Source organism: Bubalus kerabau, chromosome 3 (genome assembly GCF_029407905.1).
Source record: "Bubalus kerabau isolate K-KA32 ecotype Philippines breed swamp buffalo chromosome 3, PCC_UOA_SB_1v2, whole genome shotgun sequence".
Lineage (NCBI taxonomy): Eukaryota > Metazoa > Chordata > Mammalia > Artiodactyla > Bovidae > Bubalus > Bubalus kerabau.
The window spans coordinates 53,095,270-53,114,941 of record NC_073626.1 but is presented as its reverse complement, the minus strand read 5'-3'; the positions used below and the strand labels follow the sequence as shown (position 1 = coordinate 53,114,941).

Here is a 19,672-nt window from a genome sequence, read left to right as displayed (position 1 = left end):
GAGGGAATCAGGGTCCCAGCGCCCCTGGCTGGGCGAGGCAGCACCACAGCCAGAGGGATCCTCCGTTTGTGCCCAGCAAGCGCCTGCCAGACTGGGCTTCCCTGGAGCTCTCCCCCAGCGTAGAGTCGTGTGGATGTGGTTTGGGGCCTTCCCCGGTGCGTTTGGGCTAGGGAGAGCACAGCCCCAGCGCAGGGGAACCAGTCCCTGAGCAGAGAGCTCCGGGCAAGTGCTCTGTGCCCAGGCCTGGAAGCCCAGTTCCCAGCACGCCGGAGAGAAGAGAGGGGTTGCAGGCCTGTTACTGGGAAGGACCGAGCGAGCTGCCAGAGCGGCGGAGCTCCAGCTCTGCGCCCAGGCGCGAGAGCGCAGAGCCCCGGCCGAGAGGCTGCTCTGGCCTGGGCGAGCCCCGCCAAGCGCTTCCCAGCTTCTAGCGTTCTCGCCCGGGCAGGAGCAGGCTGCGGGAGTGCGGGAGACGTGACTGGCGCCTGGCTGGCCTCAGCTCCGCTCTCGCCTTCCCTTTGGACCTAGGAGCCAGGCCTCTTTGCAGAAGGCTCAGGGGCCGGGGGTGTGCAAACTGCCAAAGCCTCCCGCAAGCAGAGCTCTTTGTCAGGCAAAGAGAGCGCCCAGGGCTGCATTCCCCAGCGGTTGCTTGGCCGCCCAGACGAAGCGCTGGGCGGAGGGAATCAGGGTCCCAGCGCCCCTGGCTGGGCGAGGCAGCACCACAGCCAGAGGGATCCTCCGTTTGTGCCCAGCAAGCGCCTGCCAGACTGGGCTTCCCTGGAGCTCTCCCCCAGCGTAGAGTCGTGTGGATGTGGTTTGGGGCCTTCCCCGGTGCGTTTGGGCTAGGGAGAGCACAGCCCCAGCGCAGGGGAACCAGTCCCTGAGCAGAGAGCTCCGGGCAAGTGCTCTGTGCCCAGGCCTGGAAGCCCAGTTCCCAGCACGCCGGAGAGAAGAGAGGGGTTGCGGGCCTGTTACTGGGAAGGACCGAGCGAGCTGCCAGAGCGGCGGAGCTCCAGCTCTGCGCCCAGGCGCGATAGCGCAGAGCCCCGGCCGAGAGGCTGCTCTGGCCTGGGCGAGCCCCGCCAAGCGCTTCCCAGCTTCTAGCGTTCTCGCCCGGGCAGGAGCAGGCTGCGGGAGTGCGGGAGACGTGACTGGCGCCTGGCTGGCCTCAGCTCCGCTCTGGCCTTCCCTTTGGACCTAGGAGCCAGGCCTCTTTGCAGAAGGCTCAGGGGCCGGGGGTGTGCAAACTGCCAAAGCCTCCCGCAAGCAGAGCTCCTTGTCAGGCAAAGAGAGCGCCCAGGGCTGCATTCCCCAGCGGTTGCTTGGCCGCCCAGACATAGCGCTGGGCGGAGGGAATCAGGGTCCCAGCGCCCCTGGCTGGGCGAGGCAGCACCACAGCCAGAGGGATCCTCCGTTTGTGCCCAGCAAGCGCCTGCCAGACTGGGCTTCCCTGGAGCTCTCCCCCAGCGTAGAGTCGTGTGGATGTGGTTTGGGGCCTTCCCCGGTGCGTTTGGGCTAGGGAGAGCACAGCCCCAGCGCAGGGGAACCAGTCCCTGAGCAGAGAGCTCCGGGCAAGTGCTCTGTGCCCAGGCCTGGAAGCCCAGTTCCCAGCACGCCGGAGAGAAGAGAGGGGTTGCAGGCCTGTTACTGGGAAGGACCGAGCGAGCTGCCAGAGCGGCGGAGCTCCAGCTCTGCGCCCAGGCGCGATAGCGCAGAGCCCCGGCCGAGAGGCTGCTCTGGCCTGGGCGAGCCCCGCCAAGCGCTTCCCAGCTTCTAGCGTTCTCGCCCGGGCAGGAGCAGGCTGCGGGAGTGCGGGAGACGTGACTGGCGCCTGGCTGGCCTCAGCTCCGCTCTCGCCTTCCCTTTGGACCTAGGAGCCAGGCCTCTTTGCAGAAGGCTCAGGGGCCGGGGGTGTGCAAACTGCCAAAGCCTCCCGCAAGCAGAGCTCTTTGTCAGGCAAAGAGAGCGCCCAGGGCTGCATTCCCCAGCGGTTGCTTGGCCGCCCAGACGAAGCGCTGGGCGGAGGGAATCAGGGTCCCAGCGCCCCTGGCTGGGCGAGGCAGCTCCACAGCCGGAGAGATCCTCCGTGTGTGCCCAGAAATCGCCTGCCAGACTGGGCTTCTTGGAGCTCTGCTCCAGAGCAGAGACTTGTCGATGTGGTGTGAGGCCTTCCCCTGTGCGTTTTCCCCTAGCACAGCCCCAGTACAGGGGAACCAGCCCCTGATCAGAGAGCTCCAGGCAGTGCTTTGTTCCCTGCCGCGTGCAGGATCTACGCCCTTCGCAAAAGTCATAAGGAAGGGGGCCGTGCATACGCAAAGACGGGAAGGAGCCTCAGCATTCCCCCTGCAAGTTCTCGAGCATCTACCCCCAAAATAAGTGTCTGCCTAGTTTCTGCTTTGTGCTCTCACCTACACCTCTGACTTTACGGGGGGGTGTCCCCCACTACCTGTCTCTAAAAAAAGAGTTAACTTACAGCTCCAGTTAATAATTCTTGGGAATGACAATGTTCCAACCTACAAACTCTTTTGGAAATCCTTTAGCCTGCCTGTATGGGTTTTCCGGGTACATGTGATTGGTCAGAGCCTCCCAATTGTGAGAGGCAGATGTTCTAAACTGTCTAAACACAGATTCCTTTCAGTAGTTAAATGATTGATTAGAAATTGTATTGGTGAAGGGTTTTTCACTTGTTGGGCCAATTTTTGCTGTTAAGTCTCCATACCCCTTACCTACTGTGTCCTTGGCAGTGTATTGATTGATATAATGGGTATATAGAAATGTAAGTAGTAGCCTCAATGTTTGTAACCTTGGACCCTTGAGTTAATTCTTTTCTTGACTGAGCCCACCTCACCTTTGCTTATAGGAATGCAGCTTTGTCCAGTGCTTTTTTGGAGTCTGGCGCCTGACTTTAGAATAATCAACTTTAGAGAAAAATAAGTTTCTTAAAATGTTAACAGGCCTCCTGGACAGAGATGATGTAAATCACCTGAACTTTTGCATAAGATAAGTTTGCAGGAAGAAAGCCTGGCTTACTGCAGGACGCTACCCCTTCCCCCATTATCCTCTAGGCATACCTTAAGGTATAAAAGCTACTTTGGAAAATAAAGCTCCTGCCAGACTGGGCTTACCTGGAGCTGTCCTCCAGAGCAGAAATGTGTGGATGTGGTTTGGGGCCCTACCTTGTGCAAACGTTTGGGCTCCATATCACAGCACCAGCGCAGGGGAACCAGCCCCTGAGCAGAGAGCTCCAGGCAATGCTTTGTGCCCAGGCCTGGAAGCCCAGTTTCCAGACGTGGGAGAGAAGAGGCAGGCTGGCTGCGGGAGCTTGCAAGCTGTATTGGGATGGACCGAGTGAGCTTCCACAGCGGCGGAGCTCCAGCTCTGTGCCCAGGCGCGATAGCGCAGAGCCCCGGCCAAGAGGCTGCTCTGCCTGGGCGAGCCTCGCCAAGCCCTTCCCAGCTTCTAGCGTTCTCGCCCGGGAAGAACAGGTTGCGGGAGTAGGGTAGACGTAACTGGCGCCCGACTGGCCTCAGCTCCGCTCTTCCCTTCCCTTTGCACCTATGATCCAGGCCTCCTTATAGAGGGCTTAGGTCCCGAAAGAGAGCTCTGTCAGAGGGAAGGGAAGCGCCCCAGGCTGCATTCCCAAGCTGTTGCTTGGCCGCCCAGACTCAGCACTGCACGGAGGGAATCAGGCTCTCTGTGCCCCTATGTTGGGCACGCAGATTCACACACAGGGTGTCTCCGTAGGAATCAAGAACGTTCCTGTCAGAGTGAGGTTCACTAGAGTTATACTAGGGAGCAAAGACTTGTCCATGTGGTCTTGTCTTCCCTTGTGCGTTGGGGTCTCTGGGCTCAGCCCCAGCTCCGTGGAAACAACCCCTGAGAAAATATCTTCAAGATACGCTTTTCCCAGAGGCTGGGAACCAGGGTTCGTAGGAGGAGAGAAAAGCAAGCCTCCGTCGGGCACGAAAATGCAGCCAACCTGCCAGTGTTTGGAAGCCTCTATTTGGAAGGAATGGGTTAGCTTCTCCTATAGGAGACCTCCAGGTCTGCTCAGAAGTCGGTAATTCCAGAGGCAGGGTGCTGGTTCCTGACTGCCCTTTGCCAGCCTTGCAAAGACATTCCTAGATTCTAGAGTTATTTTCCATGAAGCAGTAGGCTTCGGGAATATGTCAGACGGGACTGGCGCCTTATTGGCTACAGCTCAGCTATTGCCTTTCCATTCAAACTAGGACAAGGGCCTACTTTATGAAGGGTAAGGGTCTTCTTCTTTGCAAACTGCCAAGGGCTACAGCAAGGGAAGCCTAAGCGGATGGATTCTCAAGCAGGTGCTTTGCCACAAAACATCAGCACCCCACAGAGAGAATCAGGCTCCCTGTGCCCCAATGTTGGGAGTGTAGCTTCACACACAGAGTTGTCTCTATAGGAGCCAAGAATGTTCCTGAGAGATTAGGTTCACTAAACCTCTCCTACAGAGCATAGACCTATCCATTTGGTTTTGCCTTCCCCTGTGAGTTGGGTCCCCGACGTCCGCCACACCTCTGGGGAAACTGTCCTTGAGAAAAGATCTCCAGGAACAACTTCGCTGAGACTGGGAAATGCTGTTCACAGGAAGTAAGGAAAGCGAACCTCCTGCAGAGAAAAAGAGGCCTTACTGTCCCTGGAGGAGCAGGCTGCCAGAGTATGTGAAACCTGACTGCTGCCTTACTGGCCTCAGTTCCACCATTGCCTGTTCATCCTAGCTAGAACCCAGGCCTACTTGGAGAAGCGTTTGGGTGCGGATTTCTACAAAGTGCCAAGGGCTACAGCAGTGAGAATTCTCTCAGCGGTAAGGGAGAGCATTGTGTGGATTCTCAGGCTGTTTTCTGAACGACAGCATCAAAATGAACAGGAGAATCAGGCTCTCTGTGCCCCTATGTTAGGTACGCAGCTTCACACACAGAGGTGTCTCTATAGGAGCCAAAAATGTTCCTGAGAGATGAGGTTCACTAGAGGCCTGCTACAGAGCATAGACCTGTCCATATGGTTTTGCCTTGCCCTGTGAGTTGGGTCCCCAAGGTCCGTCCCAGCTCAGGGGAGGGAGCCCCTGAGAAAAGATCTCCAGGGACCGCTTTTCACCCAGGCTGGCAAACGCAGTTCACAGGAGGTAATGCAAGAGAGCCTCCTGCAGGGAAAAAGAGGCCTTACTGTCCCTGGACGATCAGGCTGCAAGAGTGTGTGAGACCTGACTGGTGCCTTACTGGCCTCAGCTCCGCCATTGCGTATTCCTCCGAACTAGGACCCAGGCCTACTAGGAGAAGGGTTTGTGTGCGGATTTCTAAATACTGCCAAGGGCTATAGCAATGAGAACTGTGTCACAGGTAAGGAAGAGCATTGTATGGATTTTCAAGCTGTTGTTTGAACGACAGCTTCAAAGCTGCACAGAGAGAATCAGGCTCTCTGTGTCTCCATGTTTGGTACGCAGCTTCACAGACAGGGGTGTCTCCATAGGAAACAAGAACATTCCTGACAGAGTGAGGTTCACTAGAGCTCTCCTAGAGAGCAAAGACTTGTCCATGTGGTTTTTCTTCCCCTGTGCGTTTGGGTCTCCAGGTTCGGCCCCAGCTCCGTGGAAACCCCTGAGAAAAGATAGTCAAGATCCACTTTTCCCAGAGGCTGGAATGCGGGGTTCATAGGAGGCGGGAAAAGCAGGCCTCCTTCGGGCAACAAGAGGCAGCCAAGCGGCTTGTGTTTGGAAGCCTCTATTTGCAAGGAATGGGTTAGTTTCTCCTGACCGAGACCTCCAGATCTGCTGAGAAGATAGAAATTCCAGAGGCAGGGTCGAGGTTCCTGACTGCCCTTTGCCAGCCTTGCAAAGACATTCCTAGATACTACCGTTATCTTCCTGAAGAAGCAGGCTTCGGGAATATGTCAGACTTGACTGGAGCCTTATTGGCCTCAGCTCAGCTATTGCCTTTCCATTCAAACTAGGACAAGGGCCTACTTTATGAAGGGTAAGGGTCTTCTTCTTTCCAAACTGCCAAGGGCTACAGCAATAAGATCTCCGTCAATGTGAGGGAAGCGTAAACAGATGGATTCTCAAGCAGGCGCTTTGCCACAAAGCATCAGCAGCTCACGGAGAGAATAGGCTCCTTTTGCCCCTATGTTGGGTGTGTAGCTTCACACACAGAGTTGTCTCTACAGGAGCCCAGAATGTACCTGAGAGATGAGGTTCACTAGAGCTTTCCTACAGAGCATACACCTGTCCATGTGGTTTTGCCTTCCCCTGTGAGTTGGGTTCCCAAGGTCCGCCCCAGCTCCGGGGAAACAGCCCCTGAGAAAAGATCTCCAGGAACCGCTTTTCACCCAGGCTGCGAAATGCTATTCACAGGAAGTAAGGCAAGTAAGCCTCCTACAGAGAAAAAGAGGCCTTACTGTCCCTGGAGGAGCAGGCTGCCAGAGTGCGTGAAAACTGACTGGTGCCATACTGGCCTCAGCTCCGCCATTGCATGTTCCTCCGAACTAGGACTCAGGCCTACTTGGAGAAGGGTTTGGGTGCAGATTTCTACAAACTGCCAAGGGCTACAGCAATGAGAACTCTCTCAGAGGTAAGGGCAAGAATTGTATGGATTCTCAAGCTGTTTTCTGAACGACAGCATTAAACCTGCAGAGAGAATCAGACTCTCTGCCCCCATGTTCGGTACGCAGTTTCACACACAGAGGTGTCCCCATAGGAGCCAAGAACGTTCGTCAAAGACTGAGGTTCACTAGAGCTCTCTTAGAGAGCAAAGATTTGTCCATGCGGTTTTCCCTTCCCCTGTGCGTGTGGGTCTCTGGGCTCGGCCCCTGCTCCGTGGAAACAGCCTCTGAGAAAACATCTCCAAGGACCTCTTATCCCCCAGGCTGGGAAGTGGAGTTTGCAGGAGGCGGGATAAGCAAGCCTCCTTCGGGCAAGAAGAGGCTGCCAACCGGCCTGTGTTTGGAAGCCTCTATTTGCAAGGAATGGGTTAGTTTCTCCTGACCGAGACCTCCAGATCTGCTGAGAAGATAGAAATTCCAGAGGCAGGGTCGAGGTTCCTGACTGCCCTTTGCCAGCCTTGCAAAGACATTCCCAGATTCTAGCATTATTTTCCATGAAGGAGCAGGCTTCGGGAATATGTAAGACTTGACGGGGGCCTTACTGGCCTCAGCTCAGCTATTGCCTTTCCATTCAAACTAGGACAAGGGCCTACTTGGTGAAGGGTAAGGGTCTGCTTCTTTCCAAACTGCCAAGGACTACAGCAATGAGACCTCTGTCAAGGTGAGGGAAGCCTATGCGGATGGATTCTTAGCAGGTGCTTTGCCACAAAGCATCAGCACCCCACGGAGAGAATCAGACTCCCTTTGCCACTATGTTGGGTGTGTAGCTACACGCACAGAGGAGTCTCTGTAGAAGCCAAGAATGTTCCTGAGAGATGACGTTCACTAGATCTCTCCTACAGAGCATAGACCTGTCCATGTGGTTTTGTCTTCCCCTGTGAGTTGGGCCCCCGAGGTCCGACCCAGCTCCGGGTTAACAGCCCCTGAGAAAAGATCTCCAGGAACAGCTTTGCGCCCAGGCTGGGAAATGCAGTTCACAGGAGGCAAGGCAAGGCAAACGAGCCTCCTGCAGTGAAAAAGAGGCCTTACTGCTCCTGGAGGAGCAGGCTGCAAGAATGTGTGAGACCTCATTTGTGCCTTACTGGCCTCAGCTCCGCCATTGCCTGTTGTTCCGAGCTAGGACCCAGGCCTACTTGGAGAAGGGTTTGGGTGCGGATTTCTACAAACTGTCAAGGACTACAGCAATGAGAATTCTCTCAGCAGTAAGGGAGAGCATTGTATGGATTCTCAAGCTGTTTTCTGAATGACAGCATCAAAACTACACAGAGAGAATCAGGCTCTCTGTGCCCCTATGTTGGGTATGCAGCTTCACACCCAGAAATGTCTCTATAGGAGCAAAGAATGTTCCTCAGAGATGAGGTTCAGTAGAGCTCTCCTACAGAGCATAGGCCTGTCCATGTGGTTCTGCCTTCCCCTATGAGTGGGGTCCCCAAAGTCCACCCGGCTCCGGGGAAACAGCCAAAGTAAAGATCTCCAGGAACCGCTTTTCGCCCAGGCTGGGAAACACTGTTCACAGGAAGTAAGAGCGAGCCTCCTGCAGAGTAAAAGAGGCCTTACTGTCTCTGGAGGAGCAAGCTGCCAGAGTGTGTGAGACCTGACTGGTGCCTTACTGGCCTCAGCTCCGCCATTGCATGTTCATCCGAACTAGGACCCAGGCCTACTTGGAGAAAGGTTTGGGTGCGGATTTCGACAAGCTGCCAAGGGCTACAGCAATGAGAACTCTCTTTGAGGTAAGGGAAAGCATTGTATGGATTCTCAAGCTGTTGTTTGAAGGACAGCTTCAAAGCTGCACAGAGAGAATCAGGCTCTCTGTGCCCCTATTTGGCTGTGCAGCTTCACACTCAGAATTTGACTCTGTTGGAGCCAGAAATATTCCTGAAAGACTTAGGTTCACGAAAGCTGTCCTACAGAGCAAAGACATTGGATGTAGTTTTGCCTTCCCTTGTCAGTATGGGTCCCCTAGCTTGGCCCCAGCTCCGGGGATACAGCCTCTGAAAAAAATCTTCCAAGAAGCGATTTTCCTCCAGGCTGTTAAGTGGAATTCGCAGTTTGTAAGTAAAGGAAGCCTGCTTCGTGGAAGAGCAGGCAGCCAACTGGCCCTGTGTTAGGAAGCCTGTATTTGGAAGGAATGGGTTAGCTTCTACAGCGGGCGAACCTCAGATCTGCTCAGGGGACTGAAATACTAGAGTCGGGGTTGAGGTTCTCCCCTGTCCTTTGCACGCCTTGCAAAGACATTCCTAACTTCTAGCGTTAGTGTCCCTGTAGTAGCAGGCTGCGGGAGCGTGTGATAAATGACTGGCGCGTTCCTGTCCTCAGCTCCACTATTGCCTTTCTATTCGAACTAGAACCCAGGCCTACTTTGAGAGGGGTTAGGGCCCAGTGTTTCCAAACTGCCAAGGGCTACGGCAATGCGAGCTCTGTCAGAGGTAAGAAAAGAGCAATTGGTTGGATTCTTCAGCTGCTGCGTGGCCGCACAGCTTCCGCGCCGCATGGAGAGCATGAGACTCCTTGTGGCCCTATTTTGGGTATGCAGCAACACGCACACAGAGTGTCTGTGTTCGCTTAGGTACAGGCTTATGTACACTAGAGCTCTCCTACAGAGCAAAGATATGTGGATGTGGTTTTGCCTTTCCCTATGAGTTTGGGTCCCTTACCTCAGCCCCAGCCCCGGGGAAACAGTCCCTGAGAAAATACTTACAATAAGTGGTTTGTCCGTCAGCTGGGAAGCGAAGTTCACAGAATGCGGGTAAACGAAGCCTCCCTTGAGGAAGGAGAGTCAGCCAACTGGTGTGTGTTTGCAAGCGTGTATTTGGAAAGAACGGGTTAGCTTCTACAATGGGAGATGTCCAGATCTGCTCAGAGGACCGAAACTCAGAGTCAGGGTTGAGCTCAGTGTCAGGGCCAAGCATCTCACATGCCATCTGTGAACCTTGTTAATGACATTCCTAGGTTATAGTGGCATTGCCCATGAAGGAGCAGGCTGCGGCACTGCGTCAGACATGTTTGGGCGCATTACTCTGGTCAGCTCCACTATTTCCTTTCATGTACATTTTGGTCTCTAGGCCCGGTATCGAGGGGCGCACACAGGGTGTTTTCCCGCAGGATCCAAGAATGTTCCAGACAGTCCTAGGCTCACTAGCTGTTGCTAGGTCGCACATTATGCTATACTTATTGTTAATGATAAAAATACTATTGGAGCTCTAATTATTTTTTTTTCTTTTTACTTGCAATGCTAGTGATAGAACCAAAGGCTGCTATCTATATCAAACAAGAGAAACGTAAAGGAAACTAAGCAATTTTATGTAATCACATTGCCGTGGTCTTATACAGTAAACTAGAAATTCAAGGGACATGACTTTTCTGAATGCAGGAGACTCTGGTTTCATTCCTGGGTCTGGAAGTTTCCCTGGAGAAGGTACAAGCTACCACTCCAGTATTCTGGCCTAGAGAATGCCATGGACTGTATAGTCCATGGGGTCACAGAGTCAGGCACCACTGAGCCACTTTCACTTTCACATGCGGATATTATGTAAAAATAATGTGGTAACAGATCTAGAACCTTTGGCAAGCTAACAAATGAGTAATCTAAATATGAATAATCAACTTTGTCCTGCATGGTGATTACTGTCTGGTATTTGCTTTGAGAGCAGTTGAACTCCTCATTATTAAAGAGAAATAATCCTTTCCTCTCTGAAGCATTTGTGGACCATTCAGTTGGGTGTGGTGAATAAAATACTTAAGGATCTACTACATAAAAATGCAATAGTCAAAGCACAATATTTTTTCGCTCCTTTTCTCAAAGGATGGAATATTTTGTATTTGCCCTGATTTTATGTCTTGACTTCATGTACCATTGTATAGTGACATTTTTAGTTGAAATACAGTAGGACTAAAAATATTGATAGAATACTAATAAATCATGTTGGTATGTGTGGTTGTCACATAGGATTCACAGGAGATTTAAATTCACAGTTGTCAACGTAAAGGATTCATGCTATTTAGCTTCTTCATGAATCTATACCACAAATGAAGAGCTTTTCACAACATATTTCACTGAGGGAACTACAAGGATGATAGGCGTAATACTACGTGTCAACTCCTGGATTTCTAAGCATTGCTCACAATACAGATCTGCTTTTCAACATCAGGGTTCTTTCAGTGTCCTTGAACAGCATTTGTTTTCCTGTTCAGTTCAGTTCAGTCGCTCGGTCATGTCCGACTCTTTGCGACCCCCATTGAACCGCAGCACGCCAGACCTCCCTGTCCATCACCAACTCCCAGAGTTTACCCAAACTCGTAACCATTGGGTCGCTGATCCGCTGTCATCCCCTTCTCCTCCTGTCTTCAATCTTTCCCAACATCAGGGTCTTTTCAAATGAGTCAGCTCTCCAAAAACTGGAGTTTCAGCTTCACCATCATTCCTTCCGATGAACACCCAGAACGGATTTCCTTTAGGATGGACTGGTTGGATTTCCTTGAAACCCAAGGGACTCTCAAGAGTCTTCTCCAACACCACAGTTCAAAAGCATCCATTCTTCTGCGCTCAGCTTTCTTTATAGTTCAGCTATATATTCTGTATACAGAAGAAAAACACTCATGAGTATAAAACTTGTTCACATAAAACGAGTGTATGAATTGTTATCTTCCCGACCCAGGGATCAAACCCACATCACTTCCATATCCTGCACTGGTAGGCAGAGTATTTACTGAATGTGCCGCTGAGGAATCGATACACATTTCAAGAACCACTGCCATCAGCTTCTCCTGTTCATGACCGAAGTAGGAGAAAGAACGCTGGAAGAAGTACCATAAGCATATTATTTAGTCAAGGAACTGTTGTTATGCTGGGGACTCCAGTTATTACTGGGACAAGTCGGTTCCTCCAATGATGATGGGTATACCTGAAAAATTCTTACAAATTCATGGGATGCAATGTCTATATGATCAATGTGTTCATCTTATGCTACTGCTTCAGATAGACCTGCTTCAGCATGAAGGACTGCACTTGAAGGGATGCCTACTATTCCAGCTCAAGCAACAGATACTGACGTGCAGATCACTGTCCTTTGTTGAACAGGATCAGCAGTTTGTCAACATAGGTAACACGCCAGAGCAAGCCTTGGGATGCAACTCTGAAAACAGGCTAGGCCCTCTTTTTCCCAAGCCCTGCGATAAAATACAAATCCAAAAAAGAAAAATAGCAACGATTTTGTCAGGACTTCCTCACTTTTGCGTTCTGGATGGCAAGAAGCACACACTGAGGCCAGATGACTGCAGGATTTAATTGTGAGCTAACATTGGCTGGGGTGGAAGCTCATCACTCTAGGAAGAATGTGGCTAAACTAAACCGTTTGACTTTCATGCACTTCATGTGCATAGAGTTCCATAATCCTTCGTTAAGGAATTCAGTAAGTTGTACTTCCTTACCCCTTCACCATCTCTTGGTTTACACGAATGTAAGTTCCTAGTCTAGCACTTATTTATACAACGAGTGTTACAGGTAGTAATAGTGCATAAATGATGATGAGCAATGACAGGAAGTTTATTTCTTCTCTGTTCGAATTCTCTATTTTTATACAACCAAGCAGTGAAATATACTTACGAATGTGAATATTTTAGTGGTGTGTAGAAATACACAGTGTTGGCACAATAATTATCAGGGTATTGTGTCTTTTTCATATATTCCTTTGGAGATTCTGTTCCATTATACGCTATCATAAGATATTCAATACAGTTTCTGAAACTATAGAGTAGGTCCTTGTGGTTTCTTTCATACGTAGTACTATGTAGTTGTTAATACTTCAAACAAAAACTGGTACACAAATATTCATAGCGACCTTATTCACAATAGCCCAAAGGTAGAACCCATTCAAGTGTCCATCGGTGGGTGAATGAATATGCATCAAAGGGTATATTCAAAAGCTTGAACAGTATTCTACCATACAAAAAGATAAACTGAAATGGTTCTGCCACTGCGCAAGACACTACAGAAATTACTCCAAAACTAACACATGGAACAAACAGATATTTCAATTCTAATTCATGCTATGTACCCAAAGGGTTTGGAAAAGGGGCTGAAAAAATGCATATTGCTGCAGTCATAGTCACAACAGCGTGATTCACACTGGCCAACAAACGGAGGCAATCTAAGTGTCCATGGACAGCCAGTTCCATAAACAAACTGTGGTAGACACACAATGGAATCTGATTCGGCCCTTCAAAGTCGGTAATTCTGACAATGCCACAATGTGGACGAACCTTATGGTCATTATATTACGTGAAATAAACCAGACCAAAAAAGGAGAAACGTTCCGTGATTCCACTAGTATGACATATCCAAACAAGTCAAGTCCAAAGCCAGAAGAAGCAGAAAGTGATTCCCAGGGATCGAAGACAGTTCATGTTTCACAGAACCCGCCCAGTTTCCCTTGGGGAAACTGACTTCTCATGACATCTCCAAAACCGATTATACAAATAATTGGAAGTCATATCCAGTCAAATGAATGTAGATATAATTTTACAATGTATACCAACCTCACTCAAACGTCTCAACAGACAAAAGGCAAAATTGTATCTATGGTACCTCAGCTTTGCTTAAAACTGTATCTACAGTACCTTAGTTCTGCTTATGAAATTTAATTAAAGAAAAAAACACACTAAAGTCTATCCAAAAACGGACATAAAAATTATAACATGAACTTTAAAAAATTATAAATTTAAACTGTGAAAAACCTTTTTCACACAACTTAAATGCAAGCCACAGAAAAATGTACTGACAAAATACATATATGATAAAGGATCGTACTCCAAATATACCAAAATATCTGGAACAAACAACATCATTAAAAGTGTGTAAATCTGAACTCCTGGTCAAATGAAAGATACAGATAGTAAATCAGCATATCAAAAATACTCAAAATCATATGTCATTAGGAAATTACAAGGTAAAACAGCAGTGAAGTAGCACTGCACACCTATTAGATCCAGTAAGCTCAAAAATGGGGGAGGGGGCGCGGGGCTTCTCTGGTGGCTCAGTGGTAAAGAATCTGCGTGACGATGCAAGACACTCAAGTTCGATCCCTTACCCAGGAAGATCCCACGTGCCAGAGAAACTTAGCTGGATTTTTCCACAGCTAAACAAGGCTCACCTGTGACCTGAACACTACACGCCTAGCACTTACTAAACAGCTTTGAAAAAGTGTCCAGACAAAAAGTATCACACAATTACACACAGCTCTACTTCTAACAGCTAAAGACTTTCAAATATCAGGATGTCTTCGGGCGATGACTGTGTAAGCAAACTGGGATACATCCAAAGTGAAGGGAAGCAAATGCTACCCCAAAATATACCACTTCAGCATGAGAATTAGTTGGATCTAATTAACTTTCTTTTTTTTAAGAGGACACATGCTCATCTCTCACACCCAAGTTCAAGATGGCTCTTCTGTGAGTCACATTTACAAGAGAAATCTCATTTCAAAGGAATCCTCAGCATATACCAGATAGAAGGATGACAGTCTTGTGAAACTCTTTTTTTTTTAAATCAATAGGAAAACCTAAGATGTAAATCTGTAGAACGACCATATCCTTCCTTTCCTTTGGTTTTATTTTTATTAATATTGATTTTTTTTTTGTATTTGGCTGCACCAGATCGACCTTCATTGAAGCCAGCCAGATATTTAGGTAAAGGATGCAACTCTGCGTTGTGGCATGGGAGATCTAGTTCTCGGAAAAGGGATTGAACCTGGGCCACCTTCTTTGGGAGTGTCCAGTCTTAGCTACTGGACCACCAGGAAGCCCCTGATTTGGTTTTAGATGAAGATGGTATCTAAGGTGATATCTTGGGCCATTTCAGTCACTGACTCAGTTTCCTGAGTTTCTTCAAAGCACGCACGAAGGTACACATAATAAACCGGTGTGCAAAACAAGGAAAGGGAGTTCATACTACAACACTGTATGCTTACAAATAGCTAAATGGTAAATGGCATGTTATTTATTTTTAATTACTGTGGAGAAAAAAAAAGAATGCAGGATTCACACATTTTATAACATGAATAAACATTAAAACCATCTTTAGCGAAAAATATCCATATAGAAAAGGCCACACAGATCCCATATTCACTGTCTGCTCTAAGTCCATCAAGTTTGTCCAAATCAACGTACATCTCCATAGCATTCCTAAAAAAAAAAAAGCGGGGGTGGGGGGGTGGGAAGAAAAGATATATTCATACAATTGAACAATTGCTGAAAGGGAAGTGGGGCTGTGGATACTGCACTATAATTAGTGCAGAAACCAAATGATGTCCTGATTTTGGAGATTATGTGGAGGTTCTGCAGGAGAATGCACCCACTTTGGATAAAACAAATAGAGTGATTTAGATGATGTGGCAAATGCGAGCACTTTTTCCCTTTGATAGGAGTTTTCTGTACATTTTACCCAGAAAGGAAATTATGTTTCAAAACAAACAAGTCGATACCATAAAAGAAAATCGAATTAGACAGGCAGAAAATTTTCTATAGAGTTCAGACTTAGGCGAAGTTCAAGGGAAGCTGTGATGCTCCACTGTCCTTGTAGGAGTCCACATGGAATGAAGAAGTACTGTGGGAAGTCTATTAGTAACCACTGTGCCTTGGGTCTGCAGAACAAACAGATTTTGCAAATAAAATGTTCCCCATAACTTCACATAAAGTTGTTAGACTACATTCAGTAAAGTTGAATAATTTTCGATCAATTTACAATCATAGAAACTACTACAACTTACAATCCCAATCAATATATAAAAATCACTTGCGTTTCTATAAACTAATAACAAACAGAAACAAACATTAAGAAAATCTCACTTATAATTGCACCCAAAAGAATAAAACATCTAGCAACAAACTTAATCAAGGACATAAAAGACCAGTAGTCAGAAAACTAGAAAGCACTGATAAAGAAACCAAAGAAAACACAAATAAACAGAAAACGACACCACGCTCAAACACTGGAACAAGAGGAATTCAAATGCCCATTTCAAACAAAGCCATCAACAAATACACTGACTGCCATCACAAAATGATATTCAATGGCCTTTTCACAGAAACAGAAATACTCCTACTAGTAGGCTGCTAATATTGAACAGGACCTTAAAGGGCCAAGAAGACTCTGAGAAAGAAGATCACTGCTGGAGATATCTTCCTCTCCGACTTCAAACTACAGCACGGCCCTGTAGTAACCACCACAGTGAGGAACTGGCAGGAACACAGACACAGGGACTCCAGGAAAGAAGAGAGAGCCCAGGAGTGAACCCACATGGACGTGGTCAGTTCATGAAAATCAAACCAGGAATGAGCCAAGAGGAAAGGACACTCTTCTGAAGAAACAGGGACAGGAAAACTGGCCAACTACTCAGAAGAACATCTGCGAAGGTCATCCTCTAGGCCATCGAACAGAAATCGAACTGAAAACCTGCCATTTGTACATGGAGCTCTCCCCACCCACCCCCCCACCCCCCGCGTGCTCTGAGATGGACCTCCGGTCAGCGCTCAGCTGGACACAGGAAACATCTACTTCGTCCTCATTTTCCCCTCTTGCAGCGTCTCCCTGCTGGCGGGCACTGAGGCAACCCCTCTCCTCTCAGCTGGGATGCAGCCCCATAAACCTGGAGCCCGAGCCCTGAGGGTCCTGAGGAGACAGAGCTCCCACCAGGGAAGAGCGGGCAGCCCCATGCTCACAGACCTCAGAGGGCTCACCCACAAACAGCTCTGCTGTGAGCACTCAGACTGGAAGCCCAAACTGAAATGGAGCACAATGGCTCCATGACCCTCCTCAAAACACGGCTAAGGAACAGTCAGAGCCTGGATGGAATGCAGCCATAAAAAGGAACATATTTGAGTCCGTTCTAAGGAAGGGGATGAACCGAGAGCATATTAAACAGGCAAGTCAGTCAGAAAGAGGAAAACATGGAATCGAGAAGGATGGGTCTGACGAATCTGTTCACATAGCAGCACCGGAGATGCAGACATAGAGGACAGACTTACGGACCAGGGTGGGGAATGGAGAGAGCAACATGGATGCATGTACACCAACATTTGTAAGTAGACAACCAGTGGGATTTGCTGTTAGGACTCAGGGAACTCAAACTGGGGCTCTGTAATAACCTAGAGAGGTGGGGATGGATGGGATGTGGGAGGGAGTTTCCAGAGCGAGGGGACACAAGTACGTCTATGGTTCGTTCGCGTGGATGTATGACAAATCAAACCGATATTGTAAAGCAGTGATCAATGAACTAGAAATAAATAACTGTTTATTAAAAAAAAATGAAATGAACAGAAGCACAAACTTTGCAACTAACACCGGAATTCCATTTAAAAAACTATACAATTTGAGAAAACAACAAAAGGTCTGCATGATTTTGGTCTGGTGATGAGTTGTAACACACAACAAAAAAGCCAACTTACCAAATTAGGAATATACATTATTTCAAATACTGACTTTTAAGATTTTATACATTGACTGTGTGAGGGACCTTATTCCAGAGAACCAAAAGACACTCTGTTAACTGAACCAGTGACCACCCAACCTTCCAGGAAAAATAGAAGAGAAAACACCTGCAGGAGTCACCTTACCACAGGAGGTCCTGGTAAGGAACAAGGAACTAACAAGCTCCCACCAACAAGGATTCTGCACAGGTCAGCAAGAGCTCAACAAGACATGGGAGAGACTGCAGTCCAGAGGTCTAGCAACTTCCATCTAGCAACAAAACACAGCATAGTTAAAATTATTTCAATGTTATAAAAATAAATAAATAAATAAATAAATAAATAAATAAATAAATAAAAGGACAGAAGTTCTTTGAACACATGACTGAGATTAGGGGTGAGGCAGTACATGTATGTGCCTGGAAAATCTTAAAGTATGAGAAAGTAAAGAAATTAAAGACAACAATCAAGCTGTCCAAACTGATAAAAACGAATGATTACAGAGTTTTATCTGTATTCATTAGCCGATAATGCTCTGAAAAGGAATTAAAAAAATTCTCTTTCAATAATGTCAACATGAATAAAATACTTTACCATGGATGTAACGAGGATGAAAAGACTGGCACACTGGAAATTATACACCCTGGCTGAAAAATATCCTGAATACATGGACAGATATTCCATAATGATGGAAAGACAAGATGGCAATCCCATGGAATGCATCTTCAATCTGAAATGAAGATTCGATATGATTTGATCGCTCAGAGCTTTTGTGCCATCAACTGTTATTAAAGTATGAAAGAGATAGAGAAAGCTGCTGACTTAGACTTGAGGCGGGGTGTACGCCCTGCTGGGCTCTAGCCAGATATTCTACAGGCACTAGCAGTCAGCTAAGGAAAAAAAGGCACTGTCTCAGGGAATGGCAACAGGCCGCTCCCCCATGACATGCCTTGAGATAACATTGGCAGCAGGTGAGTCATCCGGGGCCAAACACTGATTGACATGAATCTTGAAGAAAGGCAGTATTCCAGGCAAATATAGCATTTCCTTAACATAGATGAGAAGAACAAGGTACGAGGAAAACATACTGTTTTGTTCAAGTCGCTTCTGAGCCTTTTGGGGGAACCGACCTGAAGCCAGAGTCTAGCACAAAACATAGGATATTTACATCGCTTGAGACAATCATTTCCTTAGGAAAAAATGCATTGCTTAGCTCAAGGTTTGTCTGCGAAATGCTTACACATCAGGAGATGGCTCTGAGTTGGGTTTCCACACACAAGAACATGCATGCAAAGGACAAGCCTGCACAGCCCATCTGCCCCCCTCCCCCACCAGCCAGCAGCATTTCCAAGTGACCTCCTAAGGCCTTCCCCAAACTACAGGGGCACCTCTGGGTTTCCTGTTTCCCTCACTTCGAACACTTTTCTTAAAAAAATATAAAACAAAACAAAACCCGCACACTTCTTGATAGAATGCCACAGTGGAAGGAAAACGGGCCTTCAATATTTAAACCTCCCTGTGCCAAACACTTGGAGCTTGGTTTGGTTTGGTTTTGTGTTGAATTACACCACCACATAATTTAAACTTTTTACACGTTCTAATTATTCAGTTCCAAAACACCAAACTTTTATTGCACAAGGTCCCCATGAAAAGGCCCACGCGGCAGGACAGCCACAGATTCTGCCATGAAAGGGCAGCAAGGTGCCCTCCCCCCTTCTTTGCTGCCTGGGCGGCCACCAGGGTTTGAAATCCATGCACCCTACTAAGTTTCTAGGGTGCAATTCGTGGACCCTTCCCTTTCCCATCCCAGCAGGTGCTCCAGGGCCCGCTGGCCTAACAAAGCGCCAGAAGCAGGGCTGGGCCAGCCGGCCAGAGTTCAGGGTTCTGTCCCTTGGACTTCCAGCGGACACTAGGCTGCTTGGGAAAACCGCGCAGACTCGGAGATTTTTCAGCAGAGGGGTGGAGCGGTAAAGGCCTTGACCCCAAAGGCGAGGCCTTTCTGCGACCGCCAGGTGGGGGAGCTCCGAGAATGTGCCAACAGAGGGCGGAATACGTGGTTCCCTGCTCCACGCAGTCCCAGTGCCCTGACCTGTGGTCCGCACCCGTCCGCTGCGCCCACTGGATGCCGATCCTTGGGGACCCAGGAGCGCACGAAATGGGCGTGCCCAGCCGCAATGGCGACCCCGAGAGCACAAGAGGGAAGCCCTCCCCCACCCCCGCCAGGAGCCGACCCCCGCCGCGACCGGACCCCACCCCTCTCCCCGCGCCGCCAGGGTTCGCCCCGCCCCTGCCGCGCTTCCGGCGGGTTCCCAGCAGCAGTGGCGACCCCCGGGAGCACAACTGGGACCGACCCGCCACCCACAGCCATCGGAATCTCGACCCGCGCAGCCCGGGTTTAGCCCGCCCCGGGTGCGCTCCCGGCGCGTTTCCAGCCGCAGTGGCCACCTCAGAGAGCACAAGTGGGAAGCCCTCCCCCACCCCCGCCAGGAGCCGACCCCCGCCCCGCGCCGCCCGGGTTCGCCCCGCCCCTGCCGCGCTCCCGGTGCTTTCCCAGCCGCAGTGGGGACCCCCGAGAGCACAACTGGGACCGCCCCCCACC

At 49.0% G+C, this 19,672-nt stretch overlaps 1 long non-coding RNA gene across 1 annotated transcript; it reads right to left on the bottom strand.

The window, feature by feature from the left end:
* Window positions 1-10,596: 10,596 nt before the first annotated feature.
* On the bottom strand, window positions 10,597-18,225 carry LOC129646104 (uncharacterized). Its single transcript, XR_008711713.1, has 4 exons — window positions 18,162-18,225; window positions 17,221-17,344; window positions 15,142-15,248; window positions 10,597-11,185 (listed from the first exon to the last, which is right to left on the bottom strand). It is a non-coding gene; the product is annotated as an uncharacterized LOC129646104 (long non-coding RNA).
* Window positions 18,226-19,672: the final 1,447 nt, after the last annotated feature.